The sequence below is a fragment of the Brachyistius frenatus genome, unplaced genomic scaffold, assembly GCF_029030835.1.
Source record: "Brachyistius frenatus isolate BFR_SWC_R1_liver_20210118 unplaced genomic scaffold, ASM2903083v1 Contig_116, whole genome shotgun sequence".
Lineage (NCBI taxonomy): Eukaryota > Metazoa > Chordata > Actinopteri > Embiotocidae > Brachyistius > Brachyistius frenatus.
The window spans coordinates 82,597-101,778 of NW_027210715.1; the positions used below are offsets into that span (position 1 = coordinate 82,597).

General features: G+C 44.3%; 1 protein-coding gene across 7 annotated transcripts in view; it reads left to right on the forward strand.

Annotated features, from left to right (window-relative positions):
* The first annotated feature begins 346 nt into the window (after window positions 1-346).
* Window positions 347-19,182, forward strand: part of osbpl8 (oxysterol binding protein-like 8) — a 101,118-nt gene continuing 82,282 nt past the window's right edge. For 6 of the 7 annotated variants that reach the window (XR_011311556.1, XR_011311557.1, XR_011311558.1 and 3 more), the window contains exon 1: window positions 348-694. The gene's annotated coding sequence lies outside the window, so the exon portion shown is untranslated. Of the gene's footprint in view, window positions 695-19,182 lie in introns of all 7 variants that reach the window. The other variant, XM_069713144.1, reaches the window with a different exon arrangement.

Genomic DNA, 19,182 nt, shown 5'->3' on the forward strand with positions numbered 1-19,182 from the left:
TATAGAGAAATTGAGCTGTGAGGGTGTAAAACCCATATTATTTCAAGGGACACACTAAAAGAAATGTCAAGCTACATTTCATACTTTTAAGTTTTACAATTTAGTTTTCAATTTAGCCATCCTTTGGTGGCAGCCAAACATTAAATAGGAGCTTTAATGTTAATACCCCAAATTATCTTACATTCCAGACATTTTCAATTCAATTAAATAACAAGGAAAATCAGATAAGATCATGTTATGACAAAAGGAATTTGTGTATTTTTTTCCACAGCTTTTAGTTTGAAATGTGAAACCGGAAGTCTTGTGTATTCCAGCTGTTTTGACCTTTTCCCACTCAAACCCACCACAGAACCGTGCAGGCGCACTGGAGGCTCACAGCCGGGCTGGAGGTCGGCGGTGGGTCGGTAGTAGAAAGCGTACGACTGGTGAGGAAGTTCGTTTGTAACCTGCCGGACTTTGATGTTGGACCGACGTCGGTCCGCCGGGCTTGATGAGCGCGCGAGCCGTCACGCGCCGAAGCGAGTCACGTGAATAACCACCGGGACGTCATCAGCTAACAGCTAGCAGGCGGACAAACAAACAGCGTCTCCGGGGGCTGCTTCAGTGTTTACACCCAGCCGTGTCCCTCCCGGAGCCGGTCAGACAACCTACCGGGAGACCCTCCACCCTCCACCCCCACCCAAACGAAGCAAAGGTGAGTGCCGCGCAAGGAAAATAACACGACCCCCCCCCCCCCCCCGATGAAAGCTGCCGTTTGTTACAGTTGATGAAACGCTGCTAGCTTAATTGCTAATTCGCTGTATGGGTGTCGGGGTTACTGTCCTGGACGGGCAGTGCGCACTATTATATAATAATTCAGGATTAGCGGGGCTGAGGGTGTGTGTGTGTGTGTGTGTGTGTGGGGGGGGGGGGGGGTACGTGAGACGGACGTCCTTGCGTCTGCCCCAACAGTGCGAACATTTCGAGGGGAAACAAAAAGCCCATGTTTGGATAGAGGTGGTTTCCGTCAGCTGACTGACTGCCGCGTCGCGAACAGGTGAATGAATGCTTTATATGGGTTTCCTTCAATATCACGTCTCTGAGCCTTTAATGGGAGAAGCTGCTGCTTCTTTTTTTTTAAACTCTTTATTTGTCTTTCGCGTTATGTGGCACATTTCCGAGACGTGCAGCGGTGCTGGACGTGCTGCTGCACGTCTGCATCGCCCTCGGTCATATGTGAGCCCGCTGCACCTCCTGCAGCCTCCTCCTGCAGCCTCCTCGGCCCTGATGGTGCTCTGTTACCGCTTTCACCTGACAGGAACCAGGAGGAGAAATGGGAGCCTGACAGGCGGCAGCAACTCTTCCTGATTGTGTCAAACAACTGGTTCATCCGGTGGATGTTGGGCTGATATCTGGTATCCGATATCAAGCCTGTTATTTTATCCACCTGAGATTTCATGAAGCTTTCTGCGCCCTACTTTCTGCTCAGTTTGTGTATTTGTGAAGCCTCCCGTACTGTGGGTAAAGTTAATTCTACCTTCGAAGGTCTGCCAAGTCATTTTTTTTGTGTGTCTCGTTAAATGTAATGAAACGCATGAATTCATGTTGGAAGCATTGAATACAATTTACGTGGTTTTGCATGGCGATCAGATTTAAAGACACTGAACGAATGTTTTTCAAAGTTGCAGTTGACTTCAGGTGATTTGTGTTTATGATGCGTGGACATCGTGTGTGCCCAGTTTAGGCGCTGCCAGTCATATCCTACATTTCCATATTTCCGTCCTCTGCTTATGTGCATATTAAAGACGGGTAATCCCAGACTTTCCACGGCAAACTTTTGTTGAGGTGCGCAATCCAAGGTCACAAGAGCAACCAGCTCATTTGCCAGTCAAATGGAGTTTCCATTCGGCCTTTCTCCAACCACAGTCTGCAGACACATGCAACTTTCAATTTGAATGCAGAGCCTATTTTTGTCAATACCGGAAAACAGAAATAAATCATTTTTCTTTGGGATGTTTGCACAGGAAAAAAACCCACTGAACTGAATGAAGACGCTGAAATCATTTCACTGGAGCAGTGGTGTGCACAGAGCAGAATCCAAATAAGTGTTTATTTCTTCTAAATAAATACAAAAATATTATATGATAAATAAGAAATACCCTTTAGGTCTGCCTGGTTAAGGACCAAAACTAATATGTTTAATGACAAATGAATCTGTCAATACTTTTTTTTTTTTTTAATTAATTATTGCTATACATCTTGAGAATCAGCTTAGTAATTTGTTCATTAAAATATTTTGAAAAAAAGCAAGTGTTTTTTTAGTTTCCAGTCAATACAACTTGTTGGAAAGCACTTGTGGGAGACCTGTGGCCATGAGAAATAGGGCTTTAGTGGAACTTTTACTTTTGGATGCACAGTTATGTTAATGAAGCTGATTGATTATGGGTTTGTTCCAAGGAGAGAGGCTTTTTATTCATCTACTAGTCATTTACCGAAAGTGTGTATGTGGAAATCTTTTTGGACAGGTTGTATATTTATTCCTCACAAAAATAAGTCTTCGGTAAATTAGGCGCACGCTTAAGATTCCATGCAAAGCAACCTTTTAGTTGTGGGACAGGAAGCTGTATATCCACATGAGGCCCTGCTAGAGGTCCATTGATAGTAGATTTTTAAAGGTCAGCACAATAATACCAGTCTGGAAAATCAGGATGCCGAGCTCTCATTGAGATGACTGGTCCAGCCATGGTGGCCCGGAGCTGATAGTGCTGTGTTGTATATTTGACAGATAATGTTTGTCGGGAGAAATAAAACTGATAATGGTCAGATATGACTTGAATGCCCCTCGTCAGCCCGGCTAGAAAATCAGCTCTTCCACTGTTTACCTGGGGACCATATCGCCAGAATAATCTGAAGGTTTTTTTTCATGCAGCGGGGAATCGCTGTCTGAAAAATCTTATTTCTACACTGGTCTAAAAAAGATGATACATTTCAATGGAAAACATAAATGAGTGGCAATGCACCAATCTCATGAAATCGAGGGATTATTATGGCTATTTCTTGAGGTGTTTAACAGTTATTTGGATTATTATCAGAAGTAAGTCACATTAAGACAGATATTTTAGGTTTAAGCGGCCCTCAGATGATCAGATATGGCCATTAGCCCAAAGAGGCAACCATCCGTGACGTTGACCGTTGGCCATCTTAGTTTTTCGTAAGTGACCATATTTGGGCGAGCTGGGGAGGAACTAGAGGTGGATCCGACTTAAGAACCCGAGCACACTACGCCTGCCCACCAATAGCAGAAGTCTGACTGCACCCCAGACCTGTCAATCAAACTAGACACGTCCCCAAATATACTAATCTTTGAATCCTAATATCTTATTGATTATAGATTTTTTTTTCAGAAGGACAGATGGACAACCACAGCTACGATCAGAAGGAGGGATTTTAGCAAATGACAGCATAATGATTTGTGGGGGGGAAAAAATGGTTCCGTGCCATACTATAGATGAGTTATTTCACACGGGCAGACCCCACGATATCACCATGACCTTGTGTTCAGAGCCTCCATGTAACCAGTGGAGGCGGCACAGCCGAGCCACTCTCAGAGCCAGGTTATGACAATTTTGATTGTTTGTAAAACATCTGATTAATCAGCTAAACTCATTAATGGGCCAGTTTATAGCCTCTCCACCTGTTTTTACAGAGCGGTAAGGTGCCCACCGCAGTTTTAATTTGCGTTTTATTGTTTTATAAAATGGGTTGGGCAAAATGTGACAAGTAGGTTTGATTGATTTATTCTTCAGTCTTGTTTTTTCCATTAATTCTCTGCTGAGCGGGGAAGTTCTTAATCCACACCATCCCTGTTCTTCTTATGCATACACAAGTTAATCTCTCCTTAATAAAATGGAGAAAAAAAATGATCAGGCTAAGCTTTCATACAGTTAATGAAGAGGTGAGCAGTGCGTCATCGTTCCCCTGAGGTTACAACAGAACACGAGTTCAATGCAGATTAGGTTTGTTATCAAGCATTTCAGCTGGCAGAGAACTCTTCTAGTATCTGGTAGCTTTCACTGCTGTTGCAAATATTAAGCAATTGTCTGAATGTGAGAACTGACTGTGACTCGTAGCAACCTGTCTGTCGGCCAGCCCTGCATACTATCTTACACCGGAAATAACAGTGGCTTGAATCGTTTGTTTTCTAAAACCTGTTTTGCTACTGTGAGATCTCCTAGTTTACGAAATTGATGAATTCCATATTGCGTTGAGAAATGCCTCCTTTATTTGTAGTCCACCTTTTCTTGTTTTAGTTCATGACGTCCAGAGGAAATGTGCATTTTGATGTGGGAGTGGTGCTTTCCAGCGGTAAGTCATTCTGCAGCTCGGCAGGGTTTCACACGCGCACGGATAAATATGAAGATGCTTTAAAACATTCTGAAACCGTGGAATAGTTAAGTCCAGTGACAAGCCTTTGTCTCTTTCCGCCTCCAGAAGACTATTAGGTTTCATAGCTAATGCTTTGATTCTCGTAAAGTTATTGAAAATGCCAAGTTCAGTGCATCGGTGCTGCGTAATCTTCCCAGCTGGGCCGCTCGGGCCGCTGGCTGCGGTTTGGCTGATTGGATGCATTTGCTCTGACAAATGCCAGATGTGCTCAAAGTGAGATAGTTAGTTGCCTGTCCCTTCTCTTCACCGTGGATTTATTTAACAGCGTCACACAAATGAGGGTACACGTGGGCCTGCTGTTCCCGAGCGAGTAGTTCAGCAGCCTTTGTTACCGTCCGTGAGAAGGTTAGCTGAGGCTTACCCATAAAAACAGCTGTTTTAATTCCAATGAAACCGCGGCACCGTGTGTGCTTTTCATTTCATTGTTGCTTCGCTGCCTTTGGCTCCCAAACATCAAACAAAACTGAGCAAACATACTTTTAATTTGCCTAATTTGCGCCCGTCTTCCGCGGTGACAGGGCTGGCTTAACTGCATCTGTTTCGTATCGGGCCTGCACTTCGTCCACTGCCGAGCTGGATTTGTTATTTGATGAAAGAGCGTGGGCGCTTCAAGCCCTTTATAAAAGTCCCAGCTCATTAACTTCACTGTCCGCCCCCGTCAGGCCTCCAGAGCATAGCTCTGGAGGAAGAGGAACCTCATTACTGCCCACCTGAACTGCTGCCTCCTCCTGTATCACAGACAGCTTTCAAACTGCTTTCAAAGCCAAACTTTAAAGCTTTAAAGTATCATGTTGTCAGTTTTGTATGCTTTTCAGAATCATACTGAGGACAAATGAGAATGAAATCGTGTCAAATGTGTCTTCATGAATGTAGAGATTCAAAGACAAAACCCTTCATGTACTGCTCACTGTGGGTTTTATCCATTCCTGCGGATTATGGATCAGTTGTGCGGTCATAAATGTGATGTGTAGACCTGTACCATGTTTAAAAGCTTCACGTTTAGAGAAAATGGGTTTAACGATGAATTTAAAGGGTTTTAGTGTTAAGATTAGCAGCAAATGCTTCTTGAAAATTAAAAACATTAAATGTCCCCCTTAGAACGGCCTCAGCCATCTTTCTCACCAAATGAGCGAATTGATATATGTAATAGTCCTAATATTAAGTTCCTCACCTGGTACTCCATCTTCTCTGAAATTCAATTACAACATAAGACTTTTTTTTTTTCCAAAATATTCTTTTTTTCGCACATATGCAGAAGAGCTTTTGTATTTCGGGCGAGGTGGGCAGAAGGTGGGCAGCAGAGAGTTGAGTAACACAAAATGAACTTCTCATCTGTTTCTCTCCGGTAAAACAACAGTAAAGATTCCAGTCAGAACTCGTGTTATTTCCGCTTCACCCGTGTTCAGTTTGTACGCCGGGTTGTACGCTGATCTGCACCTTTTGAATTCATCAGGAACATTCTTCAGAAAACCAAGGCCAAAACTGTGAAAGCGCCCGTGTTCCTTATAGCTGGGTGAATGATCTGTTACGTGTTCACATCTATTCCTTCCATCTTTATTGAGCTTTTTAAATGCGAAGGACTTTGATAAGTAGAACGAAGCGTCGGTTTAAGACGTCTGTTTCCAGCTTTTTAATCATTACAGGAGTGAGTCAGATTCCCCGCCTCACCCCACACTGTGAAATCTCTCTTTGCTGCCCCACTGTCACAACCAGCTGACAAACCTTCAGTCCACCCCCCACCCCTCTCAAAAAAAAAACCCCACAAAAAAACCAACAACATTGTGTAATGAGTTGTCTCATGAATGTCGAGCTGAGATAAGACTTGCCTCAGCGCAGGGTGTGGAGCTGCAGGTGAGTGGAACCACAGACACACCCAGCATTGTACTGAGGACATGTACCACAGGAGGACAGAGTTTTTAAAGGGTTGGATTTAGTTGTAGTGGCTGTAAATATTTTCCTGCAGGGACAAAGACAAAACATATGTGATACACAAAGCAGGACCAGCGCTACAAGTGGGTCCCAGTGCTCTTCATATTTTAGTTACACTCTCAATTTTTACAGCATTTTTTTCAATAAGACATTTTTTTTTTCTCATTTTTTTTTCTTTTTCAACCAGATACAACTGATATGCATCTCAGACTTCGTGCAGATCACATCCTGAAAGATGAGCACATTTTAAATGGCCTTGTTTTAGTTGGCAACATCATAAGTCAGGATCATAATTTTTTTCCTCAAGCACTCAGAGTGAATATGAACCATGTGTTAGCTGTCCTTTTTTTTATGGCCATTTTCTGTCCCCACATGAAAGCATCAAATTTCATCAGTAGCATTAAAACTTAAAAGCTCCATGATGTTTTTAACATGACGATCTGCTCATGAACACAGTTGGTCTCCACTGGACTCGGCCTTTCTTGTCAAACTGAAGGAGTTACAAGTGTTATCCCTGCTCTGCTTTCTCGTGTCCTAATTCACTCATTCAGCTGCAGCTCTTTGAGGGAGGCACAGTGCATTGCTTTTGATGAGCCTGTCTGAGGCCCTGTTTTTCAGAGCTCATGTTCAGAAAGTGTGTACAGTGTTCAATTTCATATCACACCAGAGAGCTTCCCAGTATTATAGTCGACCAAACTGCAGCAGCTTCAGGCTTTTTACAGGTATTGATTTGAGCCTCTGAGGTCCGTCTGTAGTAATCCCCGGAGGCTGAGCCCCGGCCCGGTGGGAGAGGGGCCGACTCTGTGATCGCAAACTCGCATACTTGTGTCTCTTGCATTATTCACATAGAATTTCCACTCGGGTGTCACTTTCCCGCACTAAGTGACCTCTTATGTCTCGGATGATTTGAGCCACTCGTGACAGACCGGTGAGGAAGGAGGAAGCTCAATGACCAGAAACCGTTCAGCTGATACTGATATCCAATTATTAAGAGTTCAGGTGTCAGCTCGGGATCTCCAGTGTTACAAGCAATCATAACACGATGTAAGTGACGACATCACTGATTCCCATCTTTATGTCTCAGACCTATCTATAATCTCTTGGCTGATCGTGATTGAAAACAAAACCTTTCTGCATCTTTTTGAAGTTTGACTTTCGCTTATTTTTCTGTGTTGCTGTTCTTATCAACACTTTTGTGTTGTCTCAAACATCTTTTATCCTTTGTTTAATCGCTGTTTAGAGAAGTTATCTCTTGAGACGCATCTCTGCGCCTTCTGTTCAGGTTGGACCGGTTTTGCTGAGTGCAGGCTTTTGGACAGATATTTGCTGTTATTTGTGGCGGGACCAGCTCCTTTGTTCAACACTGAGGTTGAATTCAGGCCTGGGCTGTGCTCTGTCCTTCATCTCACTCTCTCCCAGGCTGGAACAACTTTTAGTCAGTGTGTGTCACTCTTTGGGCAAAACTGACTCAACATTACACATTTTTGTTCTATTTTTAAGCAGTCTTTATGCTTATTAATCCCCCTCGAATGGCCTTTTGTTGCCAGGGTGTGATGTCCTCATGTGACAATGACTTGTGCACTATTCACCAAGGTCACAGGAACTTCCCCAGTCTCTTATTCGAAAGCTTCTTTGCAGACATTTTGTAAGATGGAGGGAAATGCTGAGGGAGAATATTGAAGTGGAATATGACTGATAGTTTCTAGTTGGCCAGTGACTTTTTTCCAGGAGAGGTATGTCTGATTAGTCTGGTGTCCCCAGACCTAAACTCATTGTTTGTATGGATCAGGCCCAAGCAACAACCCACAAAGACTTCGCCCCCAAACGTCCAGCTTTTTGAGGCTTAATTTCTACTTAATAATGGAACTATTTTCACACCAACCACAAGACATCCAATAACGAGGGATTTTAGCGAAAGACACGATCATTTCTCGTAGAAAAAAAATGATTAAATTTATTTGACAGGAATTGTGCATTTTGCATTTAAAATCGGTCTTTAGATGAGCATAAATATATTTAAGGCCTTGCTACACTAGAAAGCGCTTCAGCTAGATTAATGTGTCTTTGCAAAATATTTGACTGTAGAAGCTAAAGAACTAAAAGTCTTTACTCATCGCAGCAGTTTACCACCTTATACTGTGAGCTTGATACTGTCAGACATGATAGCTGCTGAAGATTCTCTTCATTTCCTGCCTCCACCACCCCAACCCCCACCACCACCATCACACCATCACACCATCACACCCACCACACCCACCACAAAAAAAAAAAAACAGGTTTTATATATATATATGTTTTTTTTGTGTTAATTTTGCAAAATGCTGCTTTGCACAGTAGAACAGATTTTTGAATGCACGGTGATTTGTGGCGTGCGGCCGCTGTAGAAGCCAGACTGTTTATTTACCCTTGAGGGAAACAACACACAGACAAGTGAAGGGAGAATATTTTTAGGTCATGAAGGTGCTCTGACTTTATTATGGAAATTCAAGGGGGGAAAAAAAACATTTTTGTCTGCGTGTAGCGGAGGTCAAGAACACTGAAGGGCTCTATTGGCTTAAAATACTTGGTGCACTGAGGAGGCTGTAAGGTGACTCGGATAAGATCATCCGCTGGACGTGGTGCGGTCGGAGCTGTGATCAGCCCTACCTGCAGACACACCTGATCCAAATGTTTCCGTCCAGGTCAACGTGTGCTGTGATGTCGTGTGTTTGTGTACGTGACCGGCCTCTGCTCTGACCTGCCTGTTCCTCCCTCATGTACACAGCAGCATGTTTTCCACTGCAGCTGGTGCAGTACACGCACACGCACACGCACACGCACACGCACGCACACACACACACACACACACACACACACACACACACACACACACACACACACACACAAAGATACTGTTCATCCTCCATGTTGCACACACCAGGGCTGGGTGATGTGGCTGTAAAATATTATTGAAAAGAAAAGTATTTTATTCATGATGTCAAGCACATTGCAACAAAATAAGTATTATAGTTTAACATCAGGATAAATGAAACGGTTCGCTTTCAAATATTCTCCTCTAAAAGGATCTCGGTGATTTAGTTTGTATTCAACAGTAACTCAGCATGACGTTCAGATTGGGTTTAAAATCGAACCGCCTGCAGCCGCGCTGGTTGTTGCTGTGCATGAGTTGAACACTTAATGAAGTCATGACGTCACCATGACGACTGCAGTGGTGCGATACATTACGTCAACAAGCTAATATCCAATACGAACATTTTCTCGTCGTTAAACTTGCAATGACATCACAGTAAATTATACAACAGGCGCGTCAAGTGAACGCGCTGCCATGCTTCTAATCTGAAAATAGAAACCAGATTCAGGGTTTCGTTTCCACCCAATTCTTCCAAATCGTTGTCACTGTGTTACAAGCAAACACTCGCTCGGGTCATATTTCAGCTCCTGTGGCCGCAGTAACGTGGAAGCTGGTGTAGAAATAGGAAATGCAGAAAAAGAAAGGGAGGGTTCATTTAGATGTTGTGAGACACTCGATGGCAGATTCCTGCGGAAAAGTTCATCACCAGTTAAGAAATGAGAAAAGCAATTGTGAATATGAAGATATAATAGCAGGCTCTTGTAATTCATACGTGCATTTTATAAGATACTTTAGGTATTGATAAAGAAAAAAGGAAACGAACAAACGAATCAATTAGATGTTGCTTGATTATGTGTAACTCTGACCAGCACTCTTCTATTTCTGTCAACTCTAAAAAGTCAGCTCAAAGGAAATGAGCCTAAAATGAATTTAAAGGATGTTTACTGGTTTGTAAAATGAACCTTTATACCCCAACAGCTCCTTCTGCATCATAAACACATATAACGCTCGATACATAAAACGTATTCCTATAAACTGAGCTGTCTTCAAAAAGGCTCTGGCAGCTTAAAGTTTGCTTTTATACAAAACGCCATAAAACAAATAGGAGATAGATAAGCAGGTGAAGAGCAGAGCTTTGCAGTGTCAAGGTGCAGCGCGCTCTGCCAGTGGAATTGATTTGCAGGTGTGGTTCGCACACTCAAATAAGAAATGTCTCCTGCCACATAAACACTAGTAAATACAGGAAGTAGTACACTGGATAACTTTTTAGTCAGCTCCTTCATCAAGAGCCTGAGTTTTAGTTTTACAATTCAAAAATGTTGCTGACTGGATTCAATTTATTTCAGCTTACATGCTTATGCAAATATATTAATGGCATTTTGTGGGGATATTGTAGATAGTTTAAAGCAAATGTATTGTTACTGTGAAATGTAGCACTAAGCAGGACAGGTAGTGGAAAACCCTTTTGTTAAAGCAACAATCACCTGCTGGGTGATTCACGTTCTCCTCCTCTGTAACGTGGATTTAAGAGTTCCTGTTTGTTTGTTTATGTTCGGGTTAGAAATGGTCGGCTTTCATATTGTTTTCACATAACTCGGATTTAACCGATAAGATTTTGCTGCGAGCCGTCATATCTCATCTAGTTCAGGTGTTTAAACCCTGTGTGTGTGTGTGTGTGTGTGTGTGTGTGTGTGTGTGTGTGTGTGTGTGTGTGTGTGTGTGTGTGTGTGTGTGTGTGTGTGTGTGTGTGTGTGTGTGTGTGTGTGTGTGTGTGTGTGTGAGCGTGTGTGTGAGCGTGTGTGAGCGTGCGTGTGAGCGTGTGTGAGCGTGCGTGTCCGTGCGTGTGTGTGAGCGTGCGTGTGAGCGTGCGTGTGTGTGTGTGTGAGCGTGCGTGTCCGTGCGTGTGTGTGAGCGTGCGTGTGTGTGTGTGTGAGCGTGCGTGTGCGCGTGTGCGCGTGTGCGCGCGTGTGTGTGTGTGTGTGTGTGTGTGTGTGTGTGTGTGTGTGTGTGTGTGTGTGTGTGTGTGTGTGTGTGTGTGTGTGTGTGTGTGTGAGAGTGTGTGAAGCGCTCTGATGGGGTTGTACACTCCCAACTAGTTGAGGTGACATCGGCGCCGTGCAGCAGAGAAAGCTCCCAGCGTTGTCCGTCTCTCTCCCTGCTGCTCCGCTACACTTCAGAGGAGGAGGGACACAAAGACGGTGATGTCATCTCGAGGTCTCTCTCCCTCCCTCTCTCTCTCCCTCCCTCCTCTCTCTCTCTCTCTCTCTCTCTCTCTCTCTCTCTCTCTCTCTCTCCGTCTCCGTCTCTCGGAGGCTGTGTTGTGAATGTAATGGAGCTTTCTGCTGCCCAAGCTGCACGAGGTAGGTCCTCCATTCACCCCCTCCCCCTCCCCTCCACCTCCCTCCCCTCCACCTCCCTCCCGTCCTGTAGGTCTCTTGTGTTTGGGTTCACCTGCACTCGATCTGTTCATGTCGTCTGTTTACGATCCTCTGTTTGATCGTCTCTCTCTTTTTCTTCGGGTGTTTTCGTGCCGTGTATCTCCTGCATGTAGAAAGGAGGTTTTAGACCACAGATTGTAGATCAGTGAGGTCACATCACTGATTTACGCCTGATGACGTGTCCTGGTACCAGGATGCTCAGGATGAGTCTGACGTTGGACTGCAGATAGCTGTTAAAATCCCAGCTGCACGTGAAGAGGTGAAACATATTGTCGTAGAGAGGACGTCTCCGTGGACCGGCTCTCCTCTCGTTGTTCGGTTTGCGGGTCGTTCTCGGGTCACGCGCTCGCCACCCTGACCTCTGCACTCCCTTTCTTCCTGACGCCCAGAAATCATTGGAAACGTACGATATGAATGATTGCGTCTTTTAAGCCGAACGTATCGGCGTCTCCGCCTCGCATCTTCTTTTTTTTCCCTCTTTTCTCCCCCCCCCCCCCTTTTTTTCTGTTATGCAAGCGGTATCACACACACAAACAGACACATATTATTCAGCTGAAGCTGCATGCGTCATGCCCATTTCCCCGTGCAGCTCGGTGGTGGAGCCGTGGCTCGCTTCTCTCTGTGATTTTCCTCGCTGCCTCTGTGACAGCGATGGTTCCTTCTGTCCGTTACGAGCTCACACTCGGTTCAAGAGCGAAGCAGCCGCAGTGTTTCTCTAATAATCACACAGAGGTCACCACAGTCTCCTTGACACCATCGGAGTTGAGACCCTCTGATCCTCCTCCTCCTCCTCGTCTTCCTCTTCATCAGCATTCCCATCCACTTGTCTCTCTGATGGACCAGATAAATGGATGCTAGTTGAGTGCTGAGTCACCTTGTTGCATCCTGAAGTGATTTAATTTTGCAAGGTGACACACTTGGTGCTTGTTTCCACGCGTGTTTCTCACACAATTAACCGGGTTCATTATTCAAAGAGTCACATGTATGAATTACGGGGGTTCTGTTTCAACATGGGGATCCAGCAATAGTCTTTGTGTATTATTGTGAAGCAGGTTTATTTCTTTGACAGTGGTCTTGTCTCTTGTTGGACGGTGCTCCATCCGACTGTGTTGGTGTGCTGAGGTTGACGTCGTGGCGAGGGTGTAGAAAGTGGCTTTAATGGAGGAGCACGTGAGCTGATCAGTGTGGCTTTGAATTTCTATCAGCTGATGGAAGCGGATGCTATTATAATCAGGATAAGCTGCTCTACAGTAAACAAAAGCCTGATACCTGAGATACCTTATTCCTCTGGGCCATACAGCTCCATGTTTGTCCAAACAGTATTTCAAACACATGACGAGATCACTCGACTGCACTTGTTGACATGTTCATTTATTACTATGAATACAAATAGGGTGGGGGTGGGGGTGCGGTATTTTCATTAAGACACTCAAATGCTTGCATACTGTTATTACGGGGGGAAAAAAAGAAAGAATAATGCTTCATCGTAAGACTTTGGCCTGTATACTCTGAAATATAATGAATAAATAATGTCCATTAAAACAAGTGCAACATATTTGTGATTACCTTAAATTAACCATTAAAGCTACGAGTGCATTTTCAGATTTAGAATTGAACGAAGCAGCACTTCCTTTTGTCTATTTTTGTCAACATTTAGGACTCAGCCGTCTTGTTTGAATTCACTTCACTGGAATTGTGATCGGACCAAACCGACCAGGGGCTTCACTCCTACATTCATGGTTGCCGTTTGAATGCCAGCGGCAGGTTGTGTACATGCAGAAAAGCTGATTGAAATGTGTAGTGTGCAGGGTTGGCTCATTATGTTCAAATAGTCATAAAACAGTGAAGAATCTCATCGTTAATGTGACCGTTGCCTTCTCTTATTTCCCTCGATTTTTTTTTTTTTTTTACCGGCACCAGGTAGTGATGCGTTAACACCGTCAGAAGGTGGCGCGAACGCACCTGCAAGCTGTTTGCCAACGGCCGTTGAATAGAAAAAGGATTAGAAGAAGTGAACATTGTCACCAGGCTCTGGTGTGATGTGTGATGACGCGCCGCTGAACAAACGGCAGAAACTTGCAAAGTTCACTACAGCTGTCAAAAAGTTCTGTCGAACTGTTTAAAGAAATACCCCCAAAAAACTGAAATGAGGTCTCTTTGTCTTCTTGTGTGTGTGTGTGTGTGTGTGTGTGTGTGTGTGTGTGTGTGTGTGTGTGTGTGTGTGTGTGTGTGTGTGTGTGTGTGTGTGTGTGTGTGTGTGTGTGTGTTCAGCTGTCATTGCTGTACACGCTGCGGGGGAGCGTTTATTTATTATGAATACTCAGCGAAGTTCTCAGCGTATATCAAATAGTATTTTTGCTTGAAGTGCCAGTCTTAGTGAACACATCATACATGATCAATAGAAAACCCCCCCGGTCTGCTGGCTTTTCATTTCTAACTGGTGAACCGCCAAAATGTTCCAGATGGACCTCAATCTCTAAAATGTCTGTTCTGGAAGTGAGCTCGGAGGCATAAATAGACGATTCTGACTTCTCTGACTGGATTCCAAAGTTGTCTCAGACAGAGGAGGTCTCGTATCCAACTGAAGTCCTGGATTGAACTGTACGGAGACCCCCCCCCCCCCCCCCGGGGTGTTTGATTAGCACGCACTGTTTCTGAAGGCGATGAAGATGAATGAGAGTGAAGAGAACATTAAGGAAATTAGAAAAAGACTCGGAAGTCAGCTCCTTCTTGTCGGAGGGAGATTCCTCCTATGTGACCGATCTGTCGCTGACCTGAGGTCCTTGTTTCAACAGGGCGTTCTTGAAGGTGAAACAGGTATATCCAAACCACATGTCCCTTCTATGTAATCGATCCGTGTTTGTGTCCAGCGGTGTTTTTCTACCCCGGGGGACACATGACCTTTCTCAACTGGGATCCACGGTCCGTATGTGCAGATGACCAGTGATGGATGTATATGCTGAGCGCCCCGAGGGGTGGAGAAGAGGGCGCCTCCTCACAAGGAGGGGGTCAGACTTTCTGGACTCTCCGCGAGTGTAGAGACTCTCTCCAAAACTATTCAGCTGAATAAGTGTCCCTGTGACTCTGTTTAAATCTGATGTACTCGCTTGGTTCATGTTTGACGATTTGTACGCTCTTATAATTTTCCATATTTCATCTTGTAATAAATACTCAAACGACAGCGAGCTTGAGATACTTTGGATTTCTTACAAGGAAATACATTCATTTCCACCACCACTTTTCTGTCATGTAATCGCAGCAGAATAAGTTTCATAAAAACTGTAAATACGGCAATTGCACAGGAGTCGTCGCCTATTCATTAATTAAACAAGACAAAGTAAGTCAGCTGGCTGTAACTCGGGTTTTATAAGTACATGCAAAGTCCACTGTTGCTCTGTAGAAGTGTTGTGATATAAATAAACTAACAGTGAAATGTAAAACCCACTTGGGAGGTATGTACGGCACCGCTAGCCTCTTGCATCGCCGAGCTTTCTAAAAGATTCATGCTCGCCCTACAAACTGTACATTCAGGTCCTGAAGTCAGATTTCTGAACTCTGTCTGTGTGAGATGACCTGAAGTCCTTTCGCAGAAAGTTGGGCAATAACTTGTCAAATCTTTCCAGCACAGCTTCAGATTGTTTCTGGTCGATGAGATTTGGCCAAAACAAAACTTCTGCGGCAACCTGCTGTTTAAATCCATCATTTCCTCTCCTTTAGATGGATGACAGATGTACACGCCGACCAGCCACATCGTCTGGACGCAGACATGGAACATAAAGGCACACTGTATTTATGATACAGGATCTGGTCAGCGATGAGATTTACTCTGTGTTACAGGGATGGCTGCCACAGATTTGATTTTGCAAAGCCGTAATATCTACCAGGCTCCATCACTGTTGTAAACCAAAGTTCCATTGAAGGGGATGTCACTGTGTTTGTCTGAGTCTCTACGTGCATCACGTTTGTTTCTACATTTTCTGTCCTTGCTCGGGGCTTGAAAAGTGATTGTGATCCTGATCCTGGTGAAAGTGCTGGATCCTCTGTGGTCTCGCTGGGCAATCCTCTGCCTGCATGCTTGATTAATATTCCTCACTCCCTGACCTACATGGTTTAATTCTCTTTAAAGACGTTTCCCTCTAAGCACAGCACCAAACTGGGACAAGCAGCAGATTACATTGGACCGAGAGACTTTAAATTCCCCTTTCCCCGCGTGTTTGGGTTTTTGTTGTTGTTGTTGTGTTTTTTTTTTTCATAGAGAGCATTTCTGAAAACAATGTTTGACCATCTGCGCCTCATTCCCGGCAAGCCGACATTTCTAATGTAGGTGCGTGTTTGTTCCTCTTCAGGAAATTACTTCCAGCTGGGTTGGGCTATGTTATCGTTGAATTGCTGATGCTAAATAGATTTCCGATCTGGACGTGACCGTGTGGATGTGTGAATGGGCTCACGGTGGTGAAGTGAAAACAGCATTAAACCACAGTACTATAAGGGATGGGAGACTCCACATGGTAACGAGCATTTCTTTTTAAGGTATGTCTATCTACTGTTTTTAAATCGTTAGCTAAGCTGCTTATTTTGTAGAACAGTTTGTGTGTGTTTTGGTATTCCTGTTGTCATTGTACACGTTTTATTTTCAGTGGGCATTCAGACCGTATTATAGTCACACAACTGTGTTTTCAGGGCATGTTAGCAGTAAGGCAGCGGGGGGTGGGGGGGATGATGACATCGGACCCAGGAGGTCTAATTTGAGCATTGCCTCATGAACTTAAAGATTTTTTTTAATATTTTTTTTTTATTTTACAATATTCAGAGACAGCATTTTGCCTCTCAATTTATTCATGCTTCAACTGTGAAGTGAACAGAAATAATGTTCATGATGCAATAACTTGTTTTTATCACCAAATACCTTCAAAGCATTTGGCGTTCTCGTGCCAACACGCTGAACTAAGATGGTGAACATGGTAAATATTAATCTGCTGACTGCACTGTTAGCATACTAATCTTAGCCTTTCGCTCAAAGCGCTGCTCTGCCCACTTTAACTCGAGCTCTGCCAAGCCACGAGCATCGCTGTCATCTTTTTATTTATAGTTTAGTTATGGTTTACGGCTCTTGACCTTGAGGCAGCGTGCGTGCACAGTATGTAGTTCGTGTGCCGCCTTTCTTCCACAAAGCTGCTCCCAGTCGGTGATTTTGATTCGACTGGATGATACTTCGCCTGAAGATGAGGTTTGTGACATCTGTGGAGTCAGCGGACGTGTCAAAGGACCAGACCGTCTGCAGTTTCTTAGCAGGCGTTGGTCATATTGACGAGTGGTTTAATGGTACGAACAACATCATTCAAAAACTACTTTTAGACAAACGGACGTTTTCGGTATTCCCACGGGATCACAAACAAAACAATTCCATGTATTTTGTACTGCAGCATTATTGTAAACAGTTGCATTTCGCTCATGTAAAAGCAGCTGGGAGCTCTTAGCCCACAGCAGCTCGACAAACCTTTGCTGTCTGGAGCAATCAACTGTGCAGCAACACATTTTCACCTTTAAAAACTCACAGGGATGCTTGAGGTGTTCGGAAAAGCTTCGTCATCCCCGAGCATAACTGCAGGCAGTGGAGGCCTTTCAGAATATCAGAGAATTTCATTACTGAAATGGGGGAAAAAAAAGGTCGGGAACCAACATGCAACACAATGTTTGCAGTTGGCTGATTCCAGTGGTGTAGGCCGGTCGCTCCGCGTGACTCACTAAAGCAGCGGTAATCATTCTCCAAACACTCAGCGGTGACGGGCCTCGGTTGATGTGCCTCCCGGGCAGTCGGAGAGTCGCCGCCCTGTTCGAGAGAGTGGACATCAACATCACTACAATCAGCTTAGGATCCTGAAATGATTGCTCTCCCCGCCTGCCCTTGAGCAGAGCTCCACCGTTAATCTAAACCCAATCAAAATCAGGGAATTTGTACGGTTGCAGTTTCGGTCCACAATTTTCTGTTCTGCTTCCATTATTTTCTCACTAAGCATTATCTGTCATGTAGTGTATATTTATGGTAAAATCGTCTGCTGAAAACATGATCTGTATCTGGTATTTTTAGTACTTGACAAACCATAGTTACTGTTGTGCGCCTCTAATTAAAAGAGAATCATGTCCATAATTAGACCATATTTAAAACAGTAATTAGACCATAATTGCTCTGCAAGGCAAACATCTCCTGTTCTGAAAAGCTGTAAACTTTAGCTCTACATTTTTCGAAAAGTTTAGTCAAAGAGGCAAAAAAAAAAAGAAAAAGAAGTCTAAAACGTAAACAGTAATCAGCCTGAATCAAACACCTGAAGGCTGTTACTGTTACTGTTACTGTCAGGGAGGTCGGTGGTATTTAATGCCGGCGTGTTGCATTGGTCATACTCGTCGTGTTTCATAAAACCAACACTTGGCCATTAATAGCCTTTGTCTCTCAGTATATGCAGCTTTATCCCTCTTGGCCGGGAGGAGAAACCCCTCAGTGTTTCCGGCTTTGTTTTGGGACCGCTGCCAAGCCACAAGTTTTAGGATTCCCCGGGCGCTCGCCCTCCATCTCTGGCAGCGATTCACAGCTCTCAGCTCACCGACCGCTGTGGTGCAGCCGAAGCGCACCGTGATGTGCCAGCTTGCGTGAAGCAGCCTACACTGTCAACGAAGTGTGGGAGAAAGTCCAGACAATGGAAGCGTAGCAGAGTGGCTTGTCTGTCACTGGCTGGTAAAGTGTTTATTAAGGGAGTTTGACGTGTGAATTACAAAAACCAAACAGAAGTAATAATAAGCAATAATTATAAGAGATACTGATGAGTGCAGAGAAACCGAGCCCGTACATGTTGCCACTGTGCAGAGATGTTGACAGAGTAGTGTTGTCTCACACTGCAGTTTGGAACTTGCAGAAAATGACCTCAGCGTGTGAACACATCGCCCGCCAAAATACCTGCAGCTTAAATGGTTTTACCCAGAAATGGCCGTCTTTTCGTGTCCTCTGTTCAACACACTTGATAAACACACTTGATGCTTCTGTTCAGCAGCAGCAGTGAAAAAGAAACGCTTTAGTGAGGTGTTCAGGATCAGCTGCAGCTTCCTCTGACGCCTTCATTTGAAACTTGTGTACGTCTGTAGCCCCGCCCCCTTCATTTAACTTCCTCTACTTCCTCTTCGGAGCCAATTTGGCGAACGTTTAGGGTGGAAAGCATCCAGCGCTTCACACTTCTTTTTTCGACCTGTTTGAGAGCATCATCCTGGTACCTGTAGTGAACCGCATGTTTCTGTACCTGTCCGTGTGAACGCACTTATTCACTCAGAATAGTGAGTGTTGGTACACAAGTACGCCATTTGGCACACAGCATGAGACTGTCACAGAAAATAAACAACAGTTATCACAGGTACCATTAAAGGAGGCAGGGGAATAAGTAAACATGAGACACACTGAGCAAGAGAGCGAGAGGCCGTCGCTAACTGCTAAGCTAAAGTAAGTAGCGCACCTTAATAGCTTGTGAATAAATGCACGGTGAGAAATTAGCCGCT